Source organism: Diceros bicornis, chromosome 38 (genome assembly GCF_020826845.1).
Source record: "Diceros bicornis minor isolate mBicDic1 chromosome 38, mDicBic1.mat.cur, whole genome shotgun sequence".
In the NCBI taxonomy this organism is placed as follows: domain Eukaryota; kingdom Metazoa; phylum Chordata; class Mammalia; order Perissodactyla; family Rhinocerotidae; genus Diceros; species Diceros bicornis.
In genome coordinates this window covers 32,056,919-32,075,766 of record NC_080777.1, presented here as the reverse complement: position 1 = coordinate 32,075,766, position 18,848 = coordinate 32,056,919, and the positions used below count along the sequence as shown (strand labels likewise).

At 50.2% G+C, this 18,848-nt stretch overlaps 1 protein-coding gene across 3 annotated transcripts in view; it reads right to left on the bottom strand.

The window, feature by feature from the left end:
* The window catches only part of LOC131399511 (ral guanine nucleotide dissociation stimulator-like), a 249,899-nt gene that overhangs the window by 28,587 nt on the left and 202,464 nt on the right, over nucleotides 1–18,848 (bottom strand). The window lies entirely within an intron of this gene.

Genomic DNA, 18,848 nt, shown 5'->3' with positions numbered 1-18,848 from the left:
GCTCACACAGCTGGGAGGTTGCAGAGCCAGGACTAGAACCCAGGTCTGAGTGTCTACTTGCCAGTCTTGCCACTCGTAGCCTCTTGTCACCTGGCTCCTGGGATGAGGGCTTGTCCCATGTCTAAATCATCTGGTTCATTCTGAGATCTATCCTAGCCCTACACATATCCCTGAAGCCAAGCTGAGTCCTTGTTAGGGACCAGGGAATAGGTCTAGGGACCAGCACCAGATTAGTGGCTTCATGATCAAGCGTGTCATTCATTCACTCAATCACTCGTTCACTAACTGCCTAAGATCAGCTGACCACTGCCTCATCCTCTGCCCCAGGCTCTTCTTTCCCTATCACTTTGGGCTCCAGCCAGTGTCCCTGGTCATGAGCTGTGCACCTCTTGGCCTTGGCACATGCTGGGGCTTCTGTTTGGAGTGCTCCTGCCACCCCCACGCTTTCTTGCCTGGTGGAATCCTACCAAGCTTGAATGCCTCCTCCTGGGGACTCTCATCACAGAATGTGCTCCACGTCCCCTGCTCCCTCGGCTTTCCCACCCTCAGCATGCCACGTCAGAGCCAGGTCCTTGGGTGTCTGTCCCCCATCCAGCCTGGTGGGACCTCCTTGAAGGCAGGAGTGTCCTTTATCACTGTGTCCCTTCTGCCTTGCACATAGTAGGTACTCTGTAGGGGCTTGATGAATGAATGGACATCAGGCTCTGTGGTAGGCAGTAAGAGATGGAAGTTTCTGCACTTAAGGTCTGATTGTGGTAAAGTGTGACTGGCACCATAATAGAGCTTTTGGTGTGAACCCAGGTAGAAAATGAGTCACTTTATGGCCAAAGAGGGTGCGGGTTCATGTCGCATATGACCTTGAAAAGTTTCGGGGGTTGATAGGCCAGAGAAGGGGTGGGTGCAAAGGGCAGGGCCCTCTCTGGTGCTGGAGAGAACCAAACTGGTCAGTTTTGAGTGAAAGTGTGCGTGTGTGTGTGTGTGTGTGTGTGTCAGTGTGGCAGCAGAGGCCTTTTTGGTGGGAATTTGGAACAACGTTTCCAACTGAGTACATTACTCTCTAGGGCAAACGATTTCTTTAAACAAGACTTTAAAAGATCAACTTGGTAAAGCTTTCTGGCTATAGTCTCTCTCTTTCTCTCTCTCTCTCTCTAACACACACACACACACACACACACACACACACACACAAACATCCTGCAGGGCAGAGGGCAGCTGTGTGCTCTGGAGGGGCTCCAGGAAGGTGAAACAGAGCACATTTCCCAGGAAGTAGGCCATCAGGTAGGCAGGAGGCACTGAGAAGCCAAGTAAGTGATGAGTGACGCCCATGACAAAGACAGAGTGTCTTAGAACATCAGAGCTGGGAGGGATCTGAGAACTCTGATGTCCACAGAAGAGGAAGGGACTTATCCAAGGTCACTCCAAGGTCACTTCCAGCGCTGGAATCCAGGCTTAACCTTGGGTCTCCTGGCTTTAGATCCTTGACCTGTACCTGCCCCACAACTGATTCCTTCCTTGCTGGGGAGATGGGCCATCTAAAACGTGCATGTTCAGGAACCACTGTGTCACCTGGATGGCGTCAAGCTCTCATGGTCCACCTGATAGCCAGAAAACTTCCTCAAACCCCATCCCACATATTCCTGAGGATTTTCAGGGTCTTCCATTTTCCTAGCCATGTCTGGTTTCCAATTCTGCTCTCCTGACTTCTAATATCACTTCTCACAGTTGCTGTCTTCACTCAGTCTTGACTGCTCCTTGCCCCCGTGTGGTCACTCCACGTGCCCATCAGGTGGAGCTAGATTCTGCTGCAATTACAAACAGCCTCCAAATCTCAGTGGCATAAACAACAAAGATTGCTTTCTCTCTCACATTGTGTGTCCATTGTGTGTTCTGCTCCACAACATTCTCACTCAGAGACAGGGACTCAGTCTGATGGGGCTCCACCATCAGGAAATTCACCAGTCCCATGGCAGGGGAAGGATCATGACAAATCATGCCTGACAGCTCTGCTCATGTTTCACTGGACAAAGTGAGTCACATGACCACACCCGGACTTCAGGGTCCTGGGCTGTACAGTCCTGCCTTGTACCAGGAGGAGAACCAGAGTATCCAGGAAAGCCCTAATGACACCCAACTGGCTCCTCCTTCAGTCCCCAAGCCCCTGACACCAGCCAAGTATGGACCAGACTTTCTGAATGCTTTAGATACAGTCAAGGGGTTTTCCAGTACTGAAACAGAAAACAGCTTAAATGTGAATAGAAGACATACCTGCCCTCCTGTCACTCAGCCTTTCCTGCTACAGGGATTTCTTGCTGACCTCCTCTCCTCACACTGGCCTCTCTCCACACGCTCCCAACTGCCATTTTGTTGGTGGTGGGGGTGTTCATAATCCCTCTATCTGCCAAGACCCTCGTCCCCGTCCAGTGATGTGCTGGAGCTGGCTCATACCAACTTGCAAGTCACTTGTGAAATTTTCAAGAATCTTGTAAGCTTGTTATTCACCCTTCGGTAGCTTAAAATGGGCCAAGGTAGGAATGTTTACACCATGGAAATCGGCCGGTGCTACCAGTCAGAGTTTTTATTTGAGAGAGCTGGTGGTTAATCATTTAACAATATACGATTCTCTATACCTTTTTTCAGGACCAGCTAAATACTTTGCTGGGCCCAGTGCAAAATGAAAGTGCAGTGCTCTTAAGAATTTCAGGGCAGCAACAGCGAAGCTTTAAACCAGGTATTAGGCCCTTCTAAGCGGGCTGTTCACAGGTCACACTTCGAGGACATCGGCCCTGTCTCTACTCCCTCTATATTCTCCAGCCCTGGAGCCTCCACCCATAGCCATCTCTTCCTAGAGGTAATGGGAGATGACACATAAACAAAAGTCTGCACAAAATGTATTAAGCAAAACTATCCAGCTTTGCTCAGTCTCTTCTCTCCCACCTAACAGGCCTCTTGGACCTCATCTTTTGTAACCAGAAAGCTCCAAGGACCATCTAAAACAAAGGGAGCATCCTCCTCTGAGAAGAATCCTCCCCTCCTCTAGAATCTTCAGTTTGGCACCATTTCATTGTTTTAATAGCTATTTTTCTCCCATTTATGATTGGAAGTAAGTTGGGACGGCTCAAGCAACCCTAGAAGGCAGGGTAGGAGTTTAGAGATGGTCGTGGTATTTTCCTGGCTTGGAAGCACTCAGAATCCTGGAAGCCTGACTCTGCAAGAAACTGCAGAGATCTTTAGTTCAGGGTTTAAGGTAAAACTGTAGCCGAGGAATCAGGTTTGCAAACCAACTTTGTCATGGAGAGGGCCGCCTTGACCCCTCCCCAGTCAGCCCCTCTGCAGGGCCCACTCTGTGCCTTGAGTCCTGTTTCCCATGTTCCTCCTGCCATCCCCACCCCTGCTGCCCTGCACTCAACACCCTGTCGTACTCTGCATCTTTGTTCACACTATCCCCTCTGCTCCAATTCCTTCCATTCTATAACACACCTGCTGGGCTCCTTTTTGTGTGTGTGAGCAAGATCAGCCTTCAACAAATATCCACGCCAATCCTCCTCTTGATGCTGAGGAAGACTGGCCCTGGGCTAACATCTGTGCCCATTTTCCTCCACTTTTATATGGGATGCCACCACAGCATAGCCTGACAAGCAGTGCATGGGTGCAGGCCCGGGATGAGAACCCCAGGCCGCCAGCAGCAGAGCGTGTGCACTTGACCACTACACCACAAGGCCAGCCCAATTGGGCTCCTTTTTTGTCCTGCTAAACCTCTGGGTAGCGCTTGTGGCTTCCATGGTGAGACCCTCCCACTGCAGGAGGTGTGCACCTCTGGCCTGGCCTCACCTTGTTGGAGTATAAGTTACCTCTGTGGGTATCTGACCCGCTTCTTAGGCTGGAAGCTCCTCCAGGGAAGGGATCTGACTTATCCACCTCTGGCTGTGTTTCACCCGTGCCCAGCATGGTGCCCACCACAGAGACTCCATCAGGACATGCTGACAGGATTGGCACAAAGGGAGACAGACATGGGCATCTCTTAGGCTTGGAACAGGTCAGAGGGAATCGAGAATGAAGGAGAGAGAACTGAGTTGTGTGGCAGCTGTTTAAAAAGAAAGAAGTACAGAGATCTTTAGCAAAACCTTGACTGCTAACAAAAGAGAGAAAACCATGGACTAATTCCTCCGTCAATGACTGCACTGACTAAATGAATTCTGGGTTAAAGACACTGTCTCTAGAGAGGGGAGTGGGGTGGGGCAGGAGCCAACGAGCAGTGCACCTAAGGGGTGTGGCAAACGAGGGTTCGACTGTGATGGGCCAAGAAGGCCAGACTGTGTGGTGGCAAGTGGGCAGGGTTCAGCTGAGATGCCAGGCATTGGGCCAGGTTGGGCAGCCAGAGCTAGACTGTAGCCAGAGAGTTGGGGTATAAGCCAAAGTCCCAACTCTCCATGGCCATCGTTGACAAAGATCAACTGAGCAGGCTTGGATGTTAGCCAAGCCAACCCAGATCCAAAGCAAATGCATCCCCAGAAGGGACCTGCAGGATAAGGGAAAGGCAGCCTCTGTGATGTCAGTGGGGCTGGGGCTCCTCCCGCCAACCTGACACTGGCTCGTAGCAGGGGTGGGCCGTGTCCCAAGGCTTCTGCAGGGTCCGCAGGCTCACAGCTTTCCAGAGCTTTGCCCACCCGGCCCGATCCTTAAATTAGGCTCCCAGACTGCCAGTGCTGCTTTTGCAGGGAGCAGAGAGCCTGACCTGACTGCATCTGGTTTTTGCTCTGGTCCCTGGGGAGTAGGTGTCCTGTAGATGTCTCTGAGAAGAGCGCCATCAGTTTAACATACAGACTACATTTGCACACACACACACACACCCTGCCATCCTAAAGAGAAAAGAATACCGCGTGCAAATCCCAGAACTGGCCAAGAGAGCAGACTGGGATGGGGGTGCTGACATGAGGGCAGTGAGGGTGCTGACTGGGCATCCACGAGTCTCTGAGCTCTCCACAAGCGTGTGTGTGTGAGTCCCTTAGCTCTTTAGAGTTCAGATCCAAGAACAGCCATTATTTCATGTGCCAAGGTTCTCAGAGAATTGAAAAAACAGAAAAGCCTGCATCAGCCCTGAATATTTCTCCATTAGATATTTTCAGCAGCTCTTCAAGCACAGGCCGGGGTAGTTTTAGCAACCCGAAAGTGGAGATTGGGTAATTGTCCCATTTTGCTCTCAAAGTGCTCCATAGGCTCAATGGTCAGAGCCCATTCATCCTGCAGTTCAGCAAGTGGTCTTGAGGGGACATGCCCTGAAAAGGGAAGCGAGTTGGCTCTGTGGCATGTTTGTGATTTCCTGAGCTACTATCTTTGGACGTCTGCCACACAGCTCAGGGTTGTCTCTGCGCCCACTCAGCACCTTCCACCCCCTGCTCTTATTGTACTCAGTGAGACCCCAGGGTGGGGGTTTGCCCTCAGTGCACAAACTGCTGGGAGAGGGCACAGTCCCCTGTGACAGCTCCCCAAGGAGGACAACACCAGGGACCTCCAACAGCCAAAGTGCTGGGTCATCACAGAGAGATGGAGCAGAGAACACACGTGGAGAAAGGGACCAGGGAGGGGCATCTGATGTGGCAGAGAAAGACAGAGACCACTGCAGGAAGAGGGGGACAGGCTTCTAGGCTGGGGCTGCCCTGACTCCCAGGGGTTTCACCCTTTCTCTCTGAGCCTGTTTGCCTGTCCACCAATGGGGTGTATGACAGAGTCCCTTTGGCTTCCATTCTGTCGTTCAGCTCAAATCCCAGACACATTGGGGAGGTTCCCAGGTCTCCAGGGTGGTAGGAGCTGAGGGTGTTGAGCAGGGGCAGAGGAGGAACAGTTGGGAGGGGAGGGGGCTGCAGGAAGTAGCAAAAGTCTCTCTGGCATCCTTATAGCTCATCCTAGGAGAGGAGACTCGGGCTGTGTTCTGGAGCTGGCTGGCCGGGTAGCATGGGCGGGGAAAAGGGTGCTGGGAGGGAAGCCACAGCAATGTGGCTGGAGGGTGCTCAGAAACCCATTACCCAGCCTGGTGCTAAGCTGCCAGTGAGGAGGCATGATCCCCAGGGCTCTTTAGGTGGTGACAGGGCAGGTGCTTGGGAGAATCTGGGTGTTTTTGCTTTTCTAAGTTTTCCCCCAAAAGGGGGTGGTGGAGAGCTAGCGTTTACTAAGCACCTTCTCTGCACCAAGCCCTCAAATTTTCCCATTACATACAGGGGTGACCTCATTTCACCTTCATATTTTATGGGAAAGGCCTGAGGTTCAGAGATGTTAGGCATCTTGCTGGAGGTCACACAGCTGAGAAGCAGCATAAGGAGGATTTGAGCCTGCTCTGCGTGGGTCTCAAGCCCTAGCTCTTTTCACATCATCAGTGGCATTTCCTCTGAATTCTCCAGAGCCCTGAGTTCCTCTAAGATCCCTTAGGGTTACCCCAGCAGGTGGGCACTGAGGGTGCCAGGAAGGCTGGCAGTGAGAGCAGCTCCCGCCCTCTGCCAGCTTCTGGGGCATGTGACCCATGTTTACAAAAGTCTGTGTTTGGTTTAGTGGTCTGCTGTCACCATCTTGAAATTTTGTCATTTTTTAAAGAAGGGGTCCTGCATATTTTCTCTGCACTGGGCCTCACAAGTTACATAGTCCATCCCGCTGATGGGGTTTTCACATAAGGTGTCACTTGAGAAAGGTGTTTGCTGCTAGAGTCCCACTGGTGGTGGCAGCCCCTGCCCTCTCCCTGGTCCCCTCAGCTCTGCTGGACTTGGGGGTGAGGGCCCCTTGGAGGGGCAGGAACTCCGTGGCCAGAGCTTACCCTGTGCCTCCTCTGTCAGTGAGGCCATCGTGTGTTTGCACCAGATCTCTACCAAGGGCTGAAGGCCTGCGTCTCCAGCTGGCCCACTGGAGCCTGGATGAGCAGGCAGCCCTGGCAGAGGTCCCCAGGCCTCCTGCTCCGGCCTCCACCTGAGAAGTCCCTCTCCAGGGCCCACTCCTCCAGGCTGGCGGCACTTCCATTTTCCCAGAGTGTAACAGTGGCCCCTTAAAAACACAGAATCCCTCAGAGGGAGCAGAAGAGGAAAGACAAGTTTGCAAAAGCTGTTTTTCTAGGAGGAAGAGATATATTTTTAGTTTCTTATCTACATTTCCCTTTTAAAAATAATATATATGAACCCATTTGAGAAAATCTGACAATCTAGAGAAGCAGAAAACGTTAAAAGCTGTATCAACCATAGTTCTGTTTCTCAAAGATAACCACTGTAAACACTTTGTTGTGTTTTCTTCAAATTTTTTCTATGCACAGATCTTGGGATTTTTCCCCGTTTTATTTACATAATGTCACACATACGAATATTGAATTTGAATCGTAATGTGTTTTTTTTTTTTACTTAAGATTGTAGCACAATTGTTTTCTCATGCTGAAAGTATGCTTTTTGATGGCTGTATGATGCCCCAGTACCTGTGAGCATGCCATCATCCATGCAGCCATCTCCCATCCTTGGCTCTTAAAGTTGTTGCAAATTTTTGTTACTAGAAACACTCATCTCTGCATCTGAAATGTTCATATGAGAGAGCGTCTCCTTGGGACAGGTTTCCAAAAGTAGAATGACTGAAACAAAAGGTAGAAGCACGGTCAAGGCTCCCACTCCGTCCACCCTGCGTCACTGCTCTCCGAGCGGGGTGAACCGCCCTGACGGCCCCGAGGGCTGCACAGCAGGACCCCTGCATTGCGCCTCTCCCACACTGAGTGTGACATTTTGTTGTTCACTTTCCCTAAGTCAGAGAGCCCCACTTTTCCCCAAGGTCACAATGGGAAGTGGCCCTAGAAAGACGAGGTCTGAACTTCCTGTAGTTACGTGGTTGAAGGTGCCGTCCCTTGGGTAGTGGAATGTCCTGTGTAAGCTCCCACTTAGAGTTTATCGCAAAGGAGGCATGCTTCTCTTTTTCAATGGAGTTTATAAGCAGAGGTTTCAGTGGACCCATCCCTGCCAATCAAGTACTGAAGGGCAGGTTTGGGGAGATTGGCTGGGCTTTCAGGGGCTGGAAGACAGGGGACTGTGTTTCCAAGAGGTTGGGACAGAGCAGGCCAGCAGCAGACCCAAGTTGCTGAACCTTGGGAGGCATGGAAGGACAGGGACACGTGGATAAGTGGACAGGCAGCTGAGGGGACGAGACTCGGGAGGGCATGTCATGTGGGGGAAGCACTGGAATGGGGGACTCAGGAGACCTGGCTCCAAGCCAGCTACTGACTCACCTTATGACCTCGGATGGGTCACTTCTGTCACTGGCGGGGCACTCTGGGAGGGAGGCCTCATGGGGGGGAAAGGGCCAAAGGGGATGTGGAGCTGCAATTCACTTACCACAGAGACCTCAGCCAACCCCCCCAAAGCTCCAGAGCTGGGTGGCCCTTCAGACCCTTCAGGCGGCGAGGCACACCACAGCACCCACAGCAGCCCCCTCCGACCTTCCAATACACAGGAGTCAGACTAGTCGGGGCCCCATCTCTATAAAGATCTGTGACTCTGATGTTGTCCTGTTGCCTGAGGCCACCTATCTGGCCCTGGATAGGGCAGTGGTGCCAGAGTCATCCCCAAAGGCAAGGGTGTCTCTGGGTGGGAGGTCTGAGCCTGGCCCTGACCTCCGTGGGTGGGGCTGGGTGACCAAGGTCTTGTGGGACATCCCACCGAGCAGACCTGTTGGCCATCCTGCTGCCCATGGTCAATTTCTATCAGGAGTTGGTCTCCAGCCACCAGTACAGCCTGCAGATCCTGGCCCACTGCAAGCAGAACAGTGACTTTGACAAGCTGCTGAAGCACTATGAGGCCAAACTGACTGCAAGGAGATAGTTCTGGAGACCTTCCTCACTGACCCCATGCTCCAGCTGGCACCTAGCCCTGTCCTTGAGGGCGCATGGCTGGGGAGCCTGCTGGGGGGCCATGGCAGTGACGGCCCCAGCTGGGAGGAAGCCACAACTGGGGGCACCAGGGGGCCATGGCCAGGAGGCCCCAGGCCCTAACAGTCCCCAGGTCTGGGCTGCCTGGAGAATGAAGTTACAGCCAGCCCCTGACCCAGTGGACCGCAGGCCTGTCCAGCCTCACAGAGCAGGCAGTGTGGGAAGGTGAGGGGGAGCTCCTGGTCCTGAGCCCACCTCCAGGCCCTTCTGCTTGCCGGCTTAGAGCCTCAAGCTCTGGGCTCTTGGCCCAGACAAGACCCTGGAAGAACCTCCACGTTAGAATCTGAGATCAGAAGTGCTGTGTGTGTCCGTCCTCAGCCCTGCTCATGGGAGTGCTGGGAGCTGCGAGTACCATTCTCCATCCACTTGGTGTCTCTCTCTCCCTCTCTCCATTGTTGCTATATCTCTGACTTGTTTCATCACTGTCTCTCTCCTTGCCTTTGTCTCCCTGTCCCTCTGTCCTTCCCCATCCTTGCCTCTGTCCCTGTCCCCCTGCCTCTCCCTGCTGCAGATTCCCAGGCATATTCTGACACTGCACGAGATCCTGGCCCACTTTTCACGAGCACATCGAGCCAACAGCTTGGAGAACGCCAGGGCTAAACTGGGGGTGCTGTCTGGGTGAACTCAGCTCCCAGGTGCCCCCCCTGGTGGACAGGCCAGGGCTGAGGATGCTCCCCAGTGGGAGTTTGCTGAGCCCCAGATGGTAAAATGTCAAGTTCAGGTTAGGATCCCAAGGGGTGGGTGTTGGGGGACCCCCAGCCTGTCCCACCTGGAAGCAGGGACACGGAACAATCTGAGGAGTTCATAGCTCAAGCCCAGGGGGCACTTGGTGGGATTGTGTGGGTGGTGTGCTGTCCCTGGCACAGATGGGGTTCGAGGAAGGGCCATGAGCACTCACGTGGGCCCGCCTGCCAGGGTGGGGATCCGCCCAGTGACTCGCAGGCACTCTGCCAACTTCCTCTGTTCTCCAGTGCCAGTGTGTCACAACCTGTGGTATAGGAGCCCCAGAGGGGGTCCTGGGTGATGGGCCTTCAAGTGCCAAAGGCTGCAGTCAACAGCAGGCAGTGACATGGGTGGACAAGCCCATGACTTGTCCAGTGTCAGAGGCCCCAGCCCTCTAGTCAAGGCCCCTCTGCTGCCCCTCTTTCAGTCCCCAAAGCCCAGGGGGAAACTTCCTCTGCCGGGTCAGAAGCAGAGGGATCAGGGAGGAGGCGCCTACAACAGCACAGGCAGCAGTTGATGGTGGCCTGCACCAGGTGGTGGTATGAAGGTGAGCAGGAGGTTCAGATTCTGGGTGTGTTTTGAAGATGGAACCAACAGGAGTTTCTGATGCATTAGATGTGGGGAGAGAGAAGATGGGAGTCAAGAGTGATTCGAGAGTTTTTGGTTGAGCAAGCAGAAGGTTGGAGTTGCTGCTAACCAAGATGGGGAAAGGTGCAGGAGGGGCAGGTGTGGAGGGGAAGTCTTTCTTGCTTCATTGGAGCTTTACTGGGGGCGTGTTGAACTTGAGATGGACAACAGTGGTGGAGAGGACAAGAAGGGAGGAGGACGTTTGGGTCTGGAGTGTAAGGGAGTGAGCCATTCAGGAGCCATCAGGTCAGAGGTGGTATTTAAAGTCACATGAGTGGTGCGATCACCAGGGGAGTGAGTTTAGGCAGGAACGAGGTGCGTACCAAGAGCTGAGCCCTGGGGTCTGCACCTTATGGAGGCCAAGAGATGATGAGCAGCCTCATACGCAGTGATGGGCTGCCAGAAGCTGCAAGGGAATGTGGTTCTGCAGCATGTGGGGTACAGTCCCCAGCCCTGCCAACCACTCAGTGCCCTAAATGTCTTCCCGTGTCCAGCAAAAGGCAGCCAGTAGGGCCATGTCTCCCAGCCTGGCAGTGGGAGGACCAGGCTGGACTAGGGCAGAGCACAGGCCCCGGAGTGGAGGTTCATTCAGGGAGCAGATGTAATCAGAGCGTGATTGTAGACTAATAGAAACCATTGTGGGGTGGGGACCCCAGTCCTCTCATACCCCAAGGAGCCAAATCCTGCACACTTCCCCAAGGAGAAGACTTGGGGCTCCAGCGAGGCTCCTCATCCCTGTGGGATGCCCTGTCCCGGTGCGGGCAGTTGCGAGGAAGGCACATGGGTGCCAAGGCATTTATCCTAAGATTCTGATCCCCTTTCCCAAAGCCTACTCATCCTTTGTTCCACCTGATCACCTGCATCTGACCTGAACACAACCTTAATGGCACAGAAGTGAGTTTTCCCATCGCCCTGACAGCAGCCCTTTCATGCTCCTCTCTCCCCTTGGGGGACTGAGGAAAGCTCCCAGCCAGGCATGAAGCCATCAGATAACCAACCCTCTCTGGCTGTGCTCAGAAACACTCCTCGCCTGGGGCTGGGTCTCTCCTACCTCTGGCCTTTGTCCCGCTTTTTCTCCTGAATCTCATCTGTTGGGCTCACTGTAACCCAGGTCGTCACTTCCAGTTCCCCCGGGAGCCTGTGGCCCTGGGAACTCCTCCCCAGCTGCCTGGACGGTGTGGCTCTCAGCACAAACTCCAGTTGGGGCTGGCAGGAGTCCTGAGCAGCTGCAGCTGGCACTTGTCTAACAGTGAAACTAGTGTTGCTACTCTGGGATCGCCCCCCTGTTTGTAGCAAATACAGCCCTCCTCAGCAAAATCCCCACCCTCGTCAAAAGAAATGGTTCTGCTTACTTTTGCTCACCTCCAAATATGAATCCCTATCCAGGGAACTAGCATATCCTTGAAAGGTGCCTCCCTGTGCCCCGTCCCTTCCAGAAGAGGGCTAGGGCCTGGGCTGCTGAGAAGAGCATTGCTGGGAGAGACAGACTGAGGCTCCTAAGGAAGAGACCCCATCTCCATGACCCAGTCTGATAACCAGAAAACAACGGATAATAATAGTTTTATAATAACACCTTTGCAACCAGTGATACTAGCAACAGCGATCACGGACCTTTACTCAAGCGCCTGCCATGTGCTGGGCCTGAGGTCAGCAAGTGAAATGCATTCTCTTCCATCCTCACTCCGACCTTCTACAGGTGAGCAAACTGAGGGTCGGAGGGGCCCAGTAATTTGCTCATCACGCTGAGTTCATTAATTAGGGATGCAGCTCGACCAGTGTCATCTCTCATTGCTGGGAGGGTTAAACTGGACAGTGTCTACTACCACACACATTAACCAGCCCTCTTGGTGATCTGGTCGTGGTTGTAGAATTTGAGGCATCAGCAGACAAATAAGAGGTTTTGTGCTTTTCTTGGAGTAGGTGGGGTAATTTCTCCAGAAGCTCCTCCCCACATGATTACTAACCTCCTAAGACTCCTGAAAACCCACCAAGGCTCTTAGCAAAGTTGGTAACTCACAGGCTTCTTTTCCCACCACTGCTATTTTTTTTTTTTTTTTGGTAAGGAAGATCAGCCCTGAGCTAACATCCATGGTAATCCTCCTTTTTTTCTTTTGCTGAGGAAGACCGGCTCTGAGCTATCATCTATTGACAATCCTCCTCCTTTTTTTCCCCAAAGCCCCAGTAGATAGTTGTGTGTCATAGTTGCACATCCTTCTAGTTGCTGTATGTGGGACGCGTCCCCAGCATGGCTGGAGAAGCGGTGTGTTGGTGAGCACCGGGGATCCGAACCCGGGCCACTGGTAGCAGAGCTTGCATACTTAACCGCTAAGGCACGGGGCCGGTCCCACCACCAATGCTATTTTTAAAAAGCAGTTAAATGGCGCCACCTCCTGGAGGAGGGGTGTTGCGGCAGTCAGAACAGGACAAATAAGAGAGTTGTCCTTCTTTCTAGATTAAGAGGCAAGGTGTGTCTTGCTCCCCCCAAGACGTGCTGGAGCCTAATGGAGTCAGTCTTTCCGTGAGCCAGCTGGATTGCCAGGTGCTCCAAAACTAAGTCATTCCAGGGCCCAAACATTAAGGAAGCAACTGTATAAAGTGCATTGGGGGAGGGGTGGAGACATTAAGTGCAAAGGCCCTGAGGAAGGATGGGTGGGTGGAGTTCTATGGATGGAGATAAGCCCAGTAGTGTTGTGGAGATCAGAGTAATGAAGAAAGGTTGTTTCCAGTACTCCTGTCCTCCCAGTTTTGCCATCTCTGTTCCACGTGGTTCAGACTTTTAAATCAGACCTGCTTTCTAGCTATTAATCTCTATTTACATTTCCAACACCTGTCTCCTTGGGCTATCAAAATGATGATGGGAGATCATGCCCCTAGAGTGCCCTGCAGAGCGGGCATTCAATATGCATGCTATCTCCCCCTTTGTGAACACAGGATCCACCTGAGAATCCTAGGCTTTCTTCTTAGGTCTGGCCAGAGGCCTGGCATTACCTTCTCGCTGAGAGGTGGGGGCAGCCTGTCTCTGACATTTTCTCTCTCCACAGGATAATGCACAATGAAGTAAATGAAACACAGAGCATCCAGGAAAACATAGCCATGGGGGGCATGATTGTCGAAGGCTGTGAGACCCTCCTGGACACCAGCCAGACTTTTGTGAGATGGGGCATGGCACCCTGCCTCTTCCCACCCTCATGGTAGGCCCCAGCAGTGGTGGCACTTGGGGACACCACAAGTTGGTTTGGCTACCATGTGCCAAAATCTGCCAGCGTGATTGCAGAGTATTCCAGGGCTGCTGGAGGAATGTGACAGCTGTATGTGGATGTCAGTATCTGCACACATGGATGCAGATATTGCTGGTTTTCACAGTGCCCTTCTCTCCAGATGTACACATGATTCTTCCCAGATGCCCTTGATGTGTCTGTGGATGTCATAGTAAACACTGACATGTCCTTTTGGGGAGAGAGGAGTGGAGGATGGGGACAGATACTGATTGGTCTGGTGAATCACAAGCATGTTCAGCATCCGAGGGGAAGTCGTGTGGGTCAGTCCCTCTGTCCCTTTCTCATCATCCTTGGCCCCTTGCGGGAGGCTGTGATCACAACGGTTCTCAGGGGTAGGAGGTTGCCTTCACCCTCAGCCTCCACTCTCCTTGGGAGCGGTGTTTGGGAGGCACAGCCTTGTGAGGGGGCAGCTAGAGGCTGTGACTGAGGGGACTGACTTCCAACTCGGAGACGTTAGAGCTGCAAGGAGTTTGAGGGTCACCTCTTCAGATTCCACTTGCTGTGGGACCCTCAGCTTCTGCTTGCATGCCCCCGAGGTGACCTCCACCTCAGATGGGCCTCCTGAGTTCCTTGCATCCAGCCCTGGGACTCTCTGAGCAGATGAAAGTCTCGCCAGCACGTCCTGCGGCCTGCGCAGCTGCCTTTGGCCCCTGCTGCCCTTAGCAAGGGTATCATCGACTTGGAGTTTTGCCCCAAGCCCCTCTGTGTGGCCCCCTGTGCCTTTTCCCTAGGCCGACCCTGTGACCTGCTGAGCCCAGAGCCAGCCTCCCTGTGTCCTGGCTCCCCCTGAGCTGCATTGGGCCCAAGCTGGAAAAGGCCCAAAGAATGACCTCTCCTGGGGTGGGAAGTGTCACCACAGTCCAGGAATCTGCTCCATTGCCCTGAGCCTAAGCATTTCCTCCCCTCCTGAGGGGCTGGGCTGGACATGAAGTCCAGACAAGGGGGCCCAGCAAGGTGCCAGGCAGTGATGGACGTGGGCAGGAGGCAGGGTGGTGGCCTAGAGCAGGTCTGGGGAGATAGAACGTCAGGGAGGGCTTCCCAAGGAGGCATCACTGGAGTCGAGTCTTGAAGGGTAAGGTGAGCTCACAGGGTTGATGGGGTGAAGGAAGGCCCTTCCAGGCCAAGGAGCAGCACTCAGGAGCCACAGGTAACTTGCCCTGGAACTAGAGTGGGAGCACAGAGGGGAGGCGATGGTAAGGAAGGAGAAGTGATCCCAGTGGTATAGCCGCCATTAATGGCTCATTTGTTGAATGATTCAAGTCCTACGTGATAGGAGTTCAGACAAGACTAATCCAGTCTGTTTCTATCTCTTCTGTGTTTCTCCCAGTACAAACAGTAAGTACAGGAATCTACATATATAAATAATATATGTATATTTTTTGAATAATATAAATCACTAGACTGAATAATATATTGAGTTAAATAATATAAATATATATTTAATGAATATATAATGAATATGTATAAGTATGTTTATATATATTTGAATTAAATAATATAAATATATATATGATTTAAAGGAATATTCAGACATAATAACAGTAATTTACAGAATTGATAAAAGACTCCTACTCTAGATACAGGCAGCTGAATACATCTCAAGCACAACTAAAAAAAAAAAAAAAAATCTAGAGCCAGATCCATCCAGGGAAACCAAAGAACACTAAATACAAAAGAAGATATTCGAAGCTCCACAGAGGAACAGAACACTTACAGAGACTTACATTTAGACCTATGATACATTTCTTAACAATGGAAGGCAAAAGAGAGTTGGAATAAATCTTCCAGGTACAGAGAGAAAAGAACTTTCAGTGTATATCCAATCAAACCATACCTCAAGAACTAGGGTGACTTAAAGATATTTTTATGCAAACATTTACTAAGGGTATTACCACCAACAAATGCTCATTAAGGATCTTCTAAAGAATATACTTTAAGGGGGCCAGCCACCTGGTGTAGTGGTTTAAGTTCAGCACGCTCCGTTTCCAAGGCCTGGGTTCGTGGGTTTGGATCCCAAGAGTGGATCTACAACACTCATCAGCCATGCCATGGTGGTGACCCACATACAAAATAGAGGAAGACTGGCACAGATGTTAGCCCAGGGCTAATCTTCCTCAAGGAAAAAAACTTAAAAAGTGAAAACTTTCTTCTTTAAGAAGAAAGAAACTGATAGAAGAAATGCTAAGATGTAAAAATGGATCATCAGGATAAAAAAGGGTAACATCTGAATAAATCATTGAAAGCATGACTTTACCAAACAATAATAATATTGACAATGTATAACTGATGGAGTTAAAAACTAATGACAAGGGAACTTCTGTTTTAGAGTAGACTAGGACAGGAAAGCACACTTGCTGCAAAACTGGACACAGCCAGATAAATTATAGATATATTTTTAGAGCATCAGAGAGCTTCAGAACCAACCAACTAAAATTCCAGAAAGAAGAAAAACACTTTTATGTGAGCAAGGATTTTTATCTTTCTTTCTCCTGCAGGCGTTTTCTGATTCTGAGTGCTTGCCGAGGATCTGGCTTGCTCAGCCCGAGTCTCGGCTAGGGAAAAGAGAAACTAGCCAAACTTGTAGTGATTCTGCAGGACTGGTGTGGCAGAGGAAACCTGAGGGCTTTCAGACACACAAACTGCTCTTCCTCACAGCACCTGTGCTAAGTTTTGGTACAACACAGGAATCTGGGGAACTAGGCCAAAAGCTTCCACGAAGCAAAGTGAAACCTCCAGCAGTGGTGGAAGTGGCCGAAGCCAAACATACTATTAGTCTGACCTTCAGGGAATGTGCCATATTGTGAAGCGATGTAAGGTAGGAGGTTGGAGAACTGCGCTGAGATGTCTGAAGGGCATAGCTGAATTTTCTGTGGGCTCCCAAACCAGAGGAGACAGAGATCTACCAGACTTAGAACCAGAGGGAGAGGAGCACAGCAAACAGGAACAGGGGAAAGCGGAAGGGCTGGGTTTACTAAAAGTGAGACCCGGCCCCAAATCTGATCAACGTCTGATTGGACTCAGGTGCTCCAACCTCACTCTGTTTCCCAAGGAAGGAAGACAAGTTCATGTAGAGCCTCTCGAGTTACATTACACAGACCTTCCAAAGACACTGGTGAGAGGATGGAGAAGGCAAGCCACAGACTGGAAGAAGACTTTTGCCAATCACATATCTGACAGGACTATAAAGAACTCTCAAAACTCGGCAAGAAGAAAATCCAAGTTTAAAATGGGCACAGATTTGGAGACTTCACTAAAGACGATACACAGATGGCAAATAAGCACATGAAAAGATGCTCAATGTCATTAATCATGAGAAAAATGCACATAAAAACCACATTGACATACTGCTACGTACCTATTAGAATGACTAGAATTAAAGAGGTTGACCATACCAAGTGTTAATGAGGATGGAAAGTAACTGGAACACTCCTACATTGCTGGTGGGAACACAAAGTGGTTCAGCCTCTTTGGAAAACAATTTTAAAGTGGAGTTTGTTATGCTGCTGTAACCAATTAGCACAAATTTCATGGCTTAAAAACAACTCAGATTTATTGTTTTACAGTTCTGTAGGTTAACAGTCTGATACGGGTCTCCTTGGACTATAATCAAGGTGTTGGCAGAGCTGGGTTCTTTTTGGGGGACTCTAAAGGTTAATCCATTTCCTAGCCTTTTCAAGCTTCTAGAGACAACCACATTCCTTAGGCTGTGGCCCCCCTCCTCCACCCTCAAAACCAGAAACTCTGCATCTCTCTGGCCCTGCTTCCCTTGTTGCATCTTTTTCTACTCTGCTGCTTCTCTTTCCCTTTTAAGGGCCTTTGTGATGCACTGGGCCCACCTAGATAATCCAGGATAATCACCCTATTTTGAAGTCAGTTGATTAGCAACCTTAATTCCATCTGCAAATTTAATTCACCTTTGGCAAGTAAACTAATATATTCCTATGTTCCAGGGATTAAGACACATTTGTGGGCCATGACTTTGCTACACAGTTTTTAAAATAAAGTTAAACATACACATACCATGTGACCCAGCAATTCCACTTTTAAGTGCTTACCCAAGAGAAGAAGACTTATGTTCACACAAAAACTTGTTTGCAAAGATTTATAGCAGCTTTATTCATAGTCAAAAAAGACAAAACTGAAAATAACTCAAATGTCCTTCAACTGGTGGATGGATAAACTGTGGTACATTCATACAATGGATACTACATTCAGCAATAAAACAGAGGGAAGTGCTGATACAGGCAACAACATGGATGAACACTAAAATGAATGTATTGTGCTAAATGAAAGAATCCAGACTCAAAAGGCCAAATGCTGTAGAATTCCATTTATATGATATTCTAGAAAGGACAAACCATAGGGAAAGACAGCAGATCGTTAGTCTCCAGGGGTTAAGGGTGGGGGAAGAGTTGATTACAAAAGAGCAGCTGAAGGGAGTTCTGGGTGCTGGCACTGTTCTGTATATTGAATGTGGTAGTGGCACAGCTCTCTGCATTTGTCAAAACAGTTGTAACAAGAGGAAAACAAATACATCATTGCTCACCCATCAGATTGGCAAACCTTTAAAAATCTGACAATGCCAATCTGACAATTCCCAGGGCAAGGATGACCCATACACTGTTGGTGGGAATGGAAATTGTTAAAACTTCAGAGGATGATTTGGCTGCAGCTCGTCAAGTTGCCGATGCACATCAGCCTTTGGCCCAGCAATCCACTCACAGGCAGGTGTCCATTCTAGGGAATCCATGTGTGCTCGAGGAGACACACATAAGGATAGTCATTAGACATGGTAGGAGAATGAATTAATTGTAGTTAGTAGTTATTTTAAAAAGAAAGGAAAAAATGCATATGGGAAAGAATCAACCCTGCTGGCTACATATATGATCTGAGAAGGCAACTCATTAGTTTGTCTCCTTAATAGTATGCATACAGCACAGAGAGCACTGTACTAAGAATCTGGAGACAAGCATCCGAGCATTTACTTCCAACTCTGTCACTAAGTAGCAGTCAGACTATGGATGACTTAACTCAAGAAACCTCACTTTCCATTTCGTGGAAAATGAAGAGTTTAGGCTCTACAACCACTAAAATTATTTCCATCTCCACGATTCTATGATTCAATAAGCCAACTATCAAAAATTATATTCCAAAGTACCTATGTTGAGAAACTGTTCTTCCCAGACACCCTGAAATCAGAAACTATCAGAGAAATAGGACTTCTTAATATGTTGATACATAAAATGGTCCAAATTTCTTGGTATGTCTATGACCAGCTGTTTAAT